Genomic DNA, 8,640 nt, shown 5'->3' on the forward strand with positions numbered 1-8,640 from the left:
CAGAATAAATAGAGTTTGCATTTGTGAGAGAAGCTAGCAATCTGAAACATTTATTCTGCACTCAGAGTGGAATACTCAAAGCTGAAAGAAAATATATTGTGTCTGGAGAATTTCTGCTTCCTGCCATGAAGAAGTGATAGAATCTGGAATGATCTCCCCCATAACTGTAAACTAGAAATGATTGGTAACATACAGTAAAAACACTCATTTTCAGACACTTGTCAACAGAGCTGTGTAGAACTAAGATCCCTGAGGAAAGAAAAATAAACAAGGTGTGCCCTATGATCACCCTGGCTCTCTGCCCAGAGGCAATTTCCAGACCCTCACCCTGCGAAGGGAATCCCAAACAAAGTCCAGTGGCCTCACTGAGTTAAAGAGCCCAAAGTTCAGGGAGACTGAGGTGACTAGAGTTTGTGGAGCAGAGCACTGGACACAAGGGAGTTATGAAGTGAAGGAGCTCCAGAAATCTGCAAGGAGTCCCCTCAGTCTGGCTGAATATCAATCTTCACATGAATATATTTGGGGGAAAGAACAATTACTGAGGGGCCATACTCTGGATAAATCCAAGAGCTCACATAAGACCAGGAATAAATTCATGTCCCCACTTAGCCAGAGTGAAGAGGCTTCATTGAATAGAGACAGCATTCAGAAGGGTCAAGTGATAGTCACATTTTTTGAGTAAAGGTTACTCAAGACCCACTCTTTAAAAGCTTTAATAGAAGCTTCAAAATTATTAAACTGATCCTCAGAAACTTAACCGCCTGCCAAAATAAAGCACAATAATCTTTAAGGAAGAGAAAAAAATCTGATACTCAAGACAAAATTTATCATGCCTGACTTCCAATCAAAATTTCCAGACATGTTAAGATGCAGGAGAACTTGACCTTCAAATAGGGGAAAAGTCCGTCAACAGAAACAGACTCAGAATGATAGAGGAAATTAGTAGACAATGACACTAAAACAATAATTACACTCCATATGTCAAGCAGGCAGAGGGAAAATTAACAGGAGTGGAAGACCAATTAAAGGTATAAAAAAATGCAAATAAAAATTTTAGATATGAAAAATACACTGAATGGAATTAACAGAAGATTAGAGACTACAGAGGGAAAAGGATCAACAAATGTGAAGAGATTGCAATAGAAATGATCCAAACAGAAGCACTGGGAAAAAAAAGACTAAAAAAAAAGAAGAAGAAAAGAATACAACCTCAGTAACCTATAGAATAATATGTATGTGATTGGAGCCCTATGGAAAAAAAGGAAGAAAGAGGGAGAGGCAGAAAATAATATTTGAATAAATGACAGAAAAATTTCACCTGATATCCAGTATTAATTGCTCTTAGACTCAAGCAAGCAGGGGCCTTGCTCTGGGCTTTTATATCCCAGAGAGCATACTTCAGAATGCCCTCCTCAAGATATTCTAAGTCTCCCTCTGGTGACTGGAATCAGTCGAAACTAGCAACGATAAGATTCCTTGAGATTAGACGGGTACCTCTTGGTCCTGGTCCCAGATTCTCCCTTCTCAGACCCTCTACTCTTCACCTATTATCAACCATATGCCCCAGTTCACTCAGGGATTCATACCTATGGGGTCAACGCAGGACCCCATAGCAAGGTTTTAGTTCCAGAGATGCCTTGCAAGGAGATTACTCCCTCTGGCTGGTATAATATTGTTTTTGTGGGGTCATGAAAGATTGGGCCTCCAGAATGGTACTGACATGTTGATTTTAAGTAACTCTCACTCATGTTGGACATGTAGCAAGTTTAGGTTTCCTGGCTACTAAGAGTTCACTGCCAACCCTTGGGTTCAAGGTACATATTTGGACCTATGCCCCAACGTTTACATGTCTACCTTCTGACTACAGTGCCACCCACGATCACAGCACCTGCAGGCAGCAGGTGTCTTTCACCCCTGGTGGTGAGAATGCTTTACCCTATGCACTTCCCACATCCTGGTTGATTGCCCAATCCCCTCTGTAAGCTCCACAGATATGTCAGCTGTCCTCTGGAAGTGGTTATGCCTGTCTCCTCCGAGGGCTTTTAAGATCTTTGCTCTGCAATACCCATTGCCCTTCAGATTGATGTTCTCTCTTGCCTCTGACTGGTTATCTTATTCCAGGATGGCTTTAAGTCACACCAGATGACAGGTGGACATTTCATGTACAAATGGGACTGCCCCTCTTGCTTCACTTGTAGACTCCCTCTAGTCTTCTTCCTGACAGTGGCAATGTATGGAATGCAAAAAAGTGGTCAATATTAAGAAGATCACATTCTAGAAATGCACCTATTAGAGCCTAAGACTTCTACATTTGTGCTATAAAGTACCAAAGAGTAAATTAAACATGACCAGAAAATGAAATGTCATTCACATTTCCCTGCACATTCTGGGTAAGACCTGCATTTGTGGTCATCATCAACAAAGCCTGGTAATAACTTTCACTGTGTCTCACTGGAAGCCAGTATTCTTGGGGGGGGGGGGGGGGGGTGCAGGCAGATGGGTGATGTGGCATCATGAGTAATGACATAATCAACATCAAGTAAATGGCAGTACAGAATTACAGGTGTATGATGATCTGTGCTGTTTCGATACAAATAGGTTCTGGTTTTGTGAGTAATAAGAACATTTCTCTAGATGGGAGATAGGAAGTAAGCCAGTAGCAATACATCTGATAATAAAGAACTAGAAGAAATGGCTTTTGGCCCTAAATAGGAAGAGACGGATACTGCAGAGAAACTTTCTGTGCACCAATTAGATAATAAACAAATGCATAAGTACCTCTTTTATTTATTCCCCATGCCTCACAGAGGCCTATGGACTTTACAGTGCATGTGGAACACTGAGAAAAAAATTAAATTAAATTAAAATTTTTAAAAAGTCAACTCGTTTATATAGACAAAGGCCTGACAAAAAAATATTTGCCTGGAGCCCACACACCCTAGCAACACTCCTGCTGATATCAAAACCAAACATATCACACAGAAAAGAAATCTGTAGACCAGTATCCCTCATGATCACAAACACAAAAATTCCTAGCATAGCATTAGCAAGTTGAATCCAGCAATATAGAAAAACAATAATTAATATATCCATAAATAAGTGGAGTTTATCCCAGTTATGCAAAGTTTCACATTATAAAAATCAATCAGTTCACCATTTTGGCTGAGTAGAAAAGAAAAGCCACATAATCATCTAGAAACGTGCAGGAAAAACATCTCACAAACTTAAACATCTACTCATGAAAGCATTTCATGTCTGGCAGAGGGGCCTGGGGACAGGTCTTTCTGAAATAGGGAGGGACTGATCCTGTTGTGGGGCTGGTTCACTGTGGTGTCTCTACTATGCATCAGTTCAGGACCAATGAGAGACTGTGGCTGAAGGGAGGTCAGAGACATTCTCAAGAGCCCGCCACTGGTCAGTGGCAGTACTAGAACGCAAACATTTTCCTGTCTGCCTCTAGACCACATCCCTTTCCCACACCACAGTGTCTCCTACAAAGAACAGTTAATTTCATTGAAGGAAATTGCATTTAGTAGTGTTAGGGAAAAAAAAAAGAAAACAAGAAAAAACTGAGCACAATCTCTACTAAAAACAAAATTATATAATTTTTGTATATTGAGTGTATTTTTTAAAAGATTTTATTTTGTTTTTTTGAGAGAGAAAGAGAGAGTAGAGCAGGGGGTAAGGGAGAAGCAGACTCCCCACTGAGGAGGAGCCTGTGGGGGGCCTTGATCCTGAGATCATGACGTGAGAGGAGGGCAGAGGCTTAACCAGCTGAGTGACCCAGGGCCGTTTGAGTGTATTTTTAATTCATGAGTGTATTTTTGAGACCTGGATTCCGTGTGCAGAGATTGCTCTTCTTCTTCTTTTTTTTTTTTTTTCTAGAACTGAATCAGAAGGAAGTAGTTTGGTGGGACAGCAAATTAAACAATTTTGAAGGCCTTCGTTAAGAAAGAGAATGCAACACACACTAAAAATTAGGTACAAACATGACCATTTATTTAATCACAACAACTCACTCATTTTACAAAGCTGAAAAGACCACAAACCGAAAATCCAGAAAATTGACAAATATTACTACTCGTTAATTGCCTGCCTCTCCTTTATGCTACTTTTTTTTTTTTTTTGGCCTTTTTTGACTCATACTGCTTTTGTGATATGGTCTTCAGTGGAGAAACTAGAAAGATAATTTACCTTTTTCTCTAGCATAGTCCAGTGAGTTGTTTATTATTATGGATAGTCAAGATTAATAAAACGTGCAACTTCACACACAAATATACTATTGTCTGTATGGTTTTTGCCCTATGAATGCAGATGCCTATAAATGCTATTTCCACAATTCCCATTAAAAAGGAAAACAAATGGTGTGTTTGTATGTGTACATACTGCATTATTGATTATATTCCTACAGGAGAGAATTCCAGACCAAAAGCAAGGCATGGGTTTTCTGCTTGAGCAACATGTGAATTCCACGGCATTTCTCTTACCTTCCTCTGCCCCCTCCCACCATGACTTGGCTCAACGTGGGGAAGGGCTGCAAGGCCCCCCTGCTCTGGAATCAACTCTCTCAGCTCTTCTCCAGCTCTCTCACCTCTCCAGATTAGAGGCCCCTCATCTGCTGATGACAGGGACCGTGAACACCCAACAGCATCTTCTCCCAGACAGTTCCTGTCTCCTGTTTGGATGGAGGATTTTTGCACAGAGAGGACGATTTGACATTTTTGATCTCAGCTCCCTGTGTGCCTCCATCCAAATTACGTGGGCTCAGGCAAGGTCCCAGAGGACATGGGAAGACATTCAGTAAATAGAAGTTAGAAACCCTTGGGTTATCATTACGGGAGGGTCACTATGCTGTGCGACCAAATATTAGTCAGGCTCCTTTTCAGGTGGATCGATCACTCTTGATGAACGCACTTTCAAGTTGGGAGTTATTTAATTTTCGCAGGTAATGTTCCCTGAATTAACTTCTTGTTACACAATCTAATTTTTAGAGAAGGCGTTCTTAGGGACTCACAGTGCTCTATCGTTTTAACATCAGTTAAGACTGTGACCAGGAGAAAACATCGTTTCCCTGTAGGAGGACCTGAGTGTACTCTCTCCAGTCCAGCTGTGTAGGGATGTAGAGTAAGCCCTGTAAACTGGAGAAAGCTGTTCACATCCCTAATAGTAACTGCTTTTTTACATGCAGTATACTTCTTAGAGGAGTAAAGGGGGAAATTATCAGTCTCCTATTCCAGATACCTCTCTTTCTTCCATTCTTACCCAAGACTAGAACCTGTTTTACTTATTACATGCTTTCTCTCATTTTATTTAGACATGAAATTATAATGGCTTAAACATCACCTGGGATCTATACATATTCTTTTGCACGTATCAAATGTTACATTTAAGAAGACAATACAGGAAAAGTAATTGGGGGATGGCCCAGGCATGGATCAGTATTAAAAGCAGCTGTGCTCTATTCGCTTCTCTCAGGGAACCTTCTCTCCTATCTCATGCCCCACCCCCACTCTCCACAGGAACCCTCTCCTCTGCTTCACAGATTTCTGGCCATTTGCTAGCAAATCAGTTTCTCAGCTCATTATTTTTGCCCATTTATCGGACTTCGGCCCCTTCTCTTTATTCCTGTCCACTTGCCCCACCCCCTTCCACAATCTTCCTTCCCTCTGCTTCTTTGCAACAGCGGGTTTCATAACCTAAATGTGAGTGCTCACCACTCCCCACACTGAGAGGCTTGATCCCTTTTATGCAAAGAAATGACAGGCAAGGGGGCTTGAGACAAGGGTGTGGGCATGGGGAGGGAGTGTAGTTGGGGTTCTGCCAGGACCCCTGCTAATCTTGAATAGCGCTCTTTTGTGCCCTCCTTCATAGGGGAATAGAAATGGAAAGTACCCGTCCCAGGATACTGCAAGTATTACTGCTAAATTGTTTGATGATTGTTAGGCGATTAACATATTGATTGTTGCCACAGACCCCCAAACTCTGGATCTCCCCAAGATCCTTCAGCATTCCCTCATTCCTGTCACTGTCCCAGCCACAGCCCCTTCGGTTAATAAATAGGAACAATCATGATAGAGCGCCGAAACCAGAATAGGCAGAATCGAACAGAATAACAATGTTCATCGCCTCTGTGACAACTTCCCAAGCTAACTTTCCTAAAGCTGAAAGGAAACCATTCTGTCTGAAACAAAAGGGACCTGAATAGCGAGCTCCAATAGCATAGTGCCTAGGATGTGAAGCTGCATAATCTGACAGCCTCAGGATTGACTCCCAGGTCTGCCTTTCACTGGCTGAGGAATCTCCCCGTGAACCCCTCTAAACTTCAGTGTTTTTTTCTGGGAAGTGGAGAGACTAACTTCGCCTTTCTGGCAGAGCTGTAACAAATGTGCAGTGAGAGAGCTATCACGTACTTGACCTGGCTTGGAATAAGAGGAGTGGAAACTGGTACTAGTCTTTCAATGCCAAGTGGTAAAACCTAAAGGGCAAATTAGAAGTGAGAGGTATTAGCTGTCCTTTGGGAGCTCACAATCTAATCAAGAAACAAAATTCAAAGAAAAGGTAACCATGTAATTCAGGAAAAGGTCAGTGTTATTATAGACAGTAGCCATTGTAGGAGATGAGAAATTTGTGAACACTGAGGAAGGGGGTCAAAATGCTACAAAGGGCACAGAACTTTTGCTTAGCTCTATGAAATCAGTAGTTTTTAATGTATAGCAACCCAATACTGTTTTCATCATCCTCAAAGTCCAGAGACAGTGGGAAATCACACAAGTTTTTGGAGGACAAATTCTGTGACAACACATATTGAACTTGGCCAGAGCCTTAACCTTTTGCCCTAATGCGTGTGGCAGTCATATCAAAAGGGACCATTGAAATAAGCTCTTAATAAGGTCATTGTGGCAAGGGCAGTGAGGTTGCTCACCTCTGCCACATGATCTTAGGCATCTAAGGGACAGTCAACCACTGAACACATCAGCTCCCATTACCCATCTTTTTTAGGTGGTCTTCAGTCTAACCATCCACGGTCAAGGCCACCTTTTTGATACTTCCATGCAACCATTTCTTCAAATCTTGTGATGCCTGCAAGGACCAATCAAGACCCTAGGATGAAAGCATTCCTTTTTCATCAAACATTTAGTTATTAATCACTTAACATATTTAAATTTTGATCACTTAAAGTAGCAAGCACAAACTTAGCTGCATAAGAAAAAAGCCACTTGTACCGCGTTGTAAGATAAAAGCTCAACAGTCTAGATCATAGGTTCAGTTTCCTTGAGCAAATAGAAGAGGCCCTTAAGAGGCTCTCAGTGGGCAAGGCCATTAGTAAGTTCAGAAAAAATGAGACTTTCCATACTCAGGGCATCTGGCAGGAATCTAGTGTGGATCAGATGCTGGGGTTGCTCTGTATTCTCTGCTTCTACCATAGCCAATCTCGAGCCCTCAGAAGTAAGTCAAAGTAGAGCAATGAGAACCCTCAGCTGATCTGGCAGCAGAGCATGGAAGGAAGAGTCGGAACTCATCAGCATGTGGTTTAGACAAACTGGGGGCAGATCAGAATTCGGGCAGGCGCACTTTGGTATTATCAGGTTAAACGTGGACACAGTGGCCAAAGGTGTCATGGTGATGGCCGCTGGCTGCCCCCTTGCCTGGTGTACTGAGATTCCTCCCACTTCTCTCCAGTGGTGGATCTTCTTTTTGTTCTACCATATCCCATGGTTCTTCTTTGTGGTTTGTTCCCCATTCTGTACTTGGTATATTTCCTAGTAACAGCATAAGAAATGATGAATACAAATGTTCTGAGATCTTATATATCTAAAAGCAGAAAATTTGTTTTTACTTCACATGTGAGTGAAGAGTTTGAGTCAGCATAGAATTTGGGGTCAGACAGAATTTTCCTTCAGAATGTTGTTGTCTTCTAGCTCTGTATCGTCTGCCTCAGTGCTGCTTTGAGAAGTCCAAAATCATTCTGACTTCTGATACTTTGTATGGATCTGCTCTGTCTCAGAGATTCTCTGTTTGTATAAGTTTCTTTTCATACCCAACATTACTAAGTTCCATGATGATGTGCCTTGAAATGCATTGTTTTCACTCATAGTGCTGTGCAGAGATTGTTTTCAAACCCCTTTTAATTAAGAGACATGTCTTTCATGTCTAGAAAATACCTTGAATTATTTATTAGTAATTCCTTCCCTTCACTTTTCTCTGTTCTTTGTGTCTGGAAATCCTATTCAGATACTAGACAGCTTGGACTAGTCCTCTAATTCTTCAATCCTCCCTCTAATCTTTTGTGTTTTTGCCTTTTTGCTCTTCTTTTTTGGAAACTTCCTTATGCTTTCTTCTAACCTTTCATTTGACCTTCTCAACTGCTAACATGTTTTTAATTTCCAAAAGCTCTTTTGGAAGAAACATTTATGTTTCCTGAATGTTCCATTTTATAGTACTATCTATATGCTCTTTCTTTCTGGATGCAATCTCTTCACTTATTTCTTGTGGCTATTGATAACATTTTTAATAGATTCTTCTTTTCTGTATAGTTTTTCCTTATTACAAGTTGTTTTTGCTGCTTGGTTATTTGGGTGCCGCTCCTTCATTTTAGAGACTACTCTCAAATGCAAGAGAGTTCTTGATTGTCCATTCATG

The sequence above is a fragment of the Lontra canadensis genome, unplaced genomic scaffold, assembly GCF_010015895.1.
Source record: "Lontra canadensis isolate GAN:19392208 unplaced genomic scaffold, GSC_riverotter_1.0 scaffold47, whole genome shotgun sequence".
Lineage (NCBI taxonomy): Eukaryota > Metazoa > Chordata > Mammalia > Carnivora > Mustelidae > Lontra > Lontra canadensis.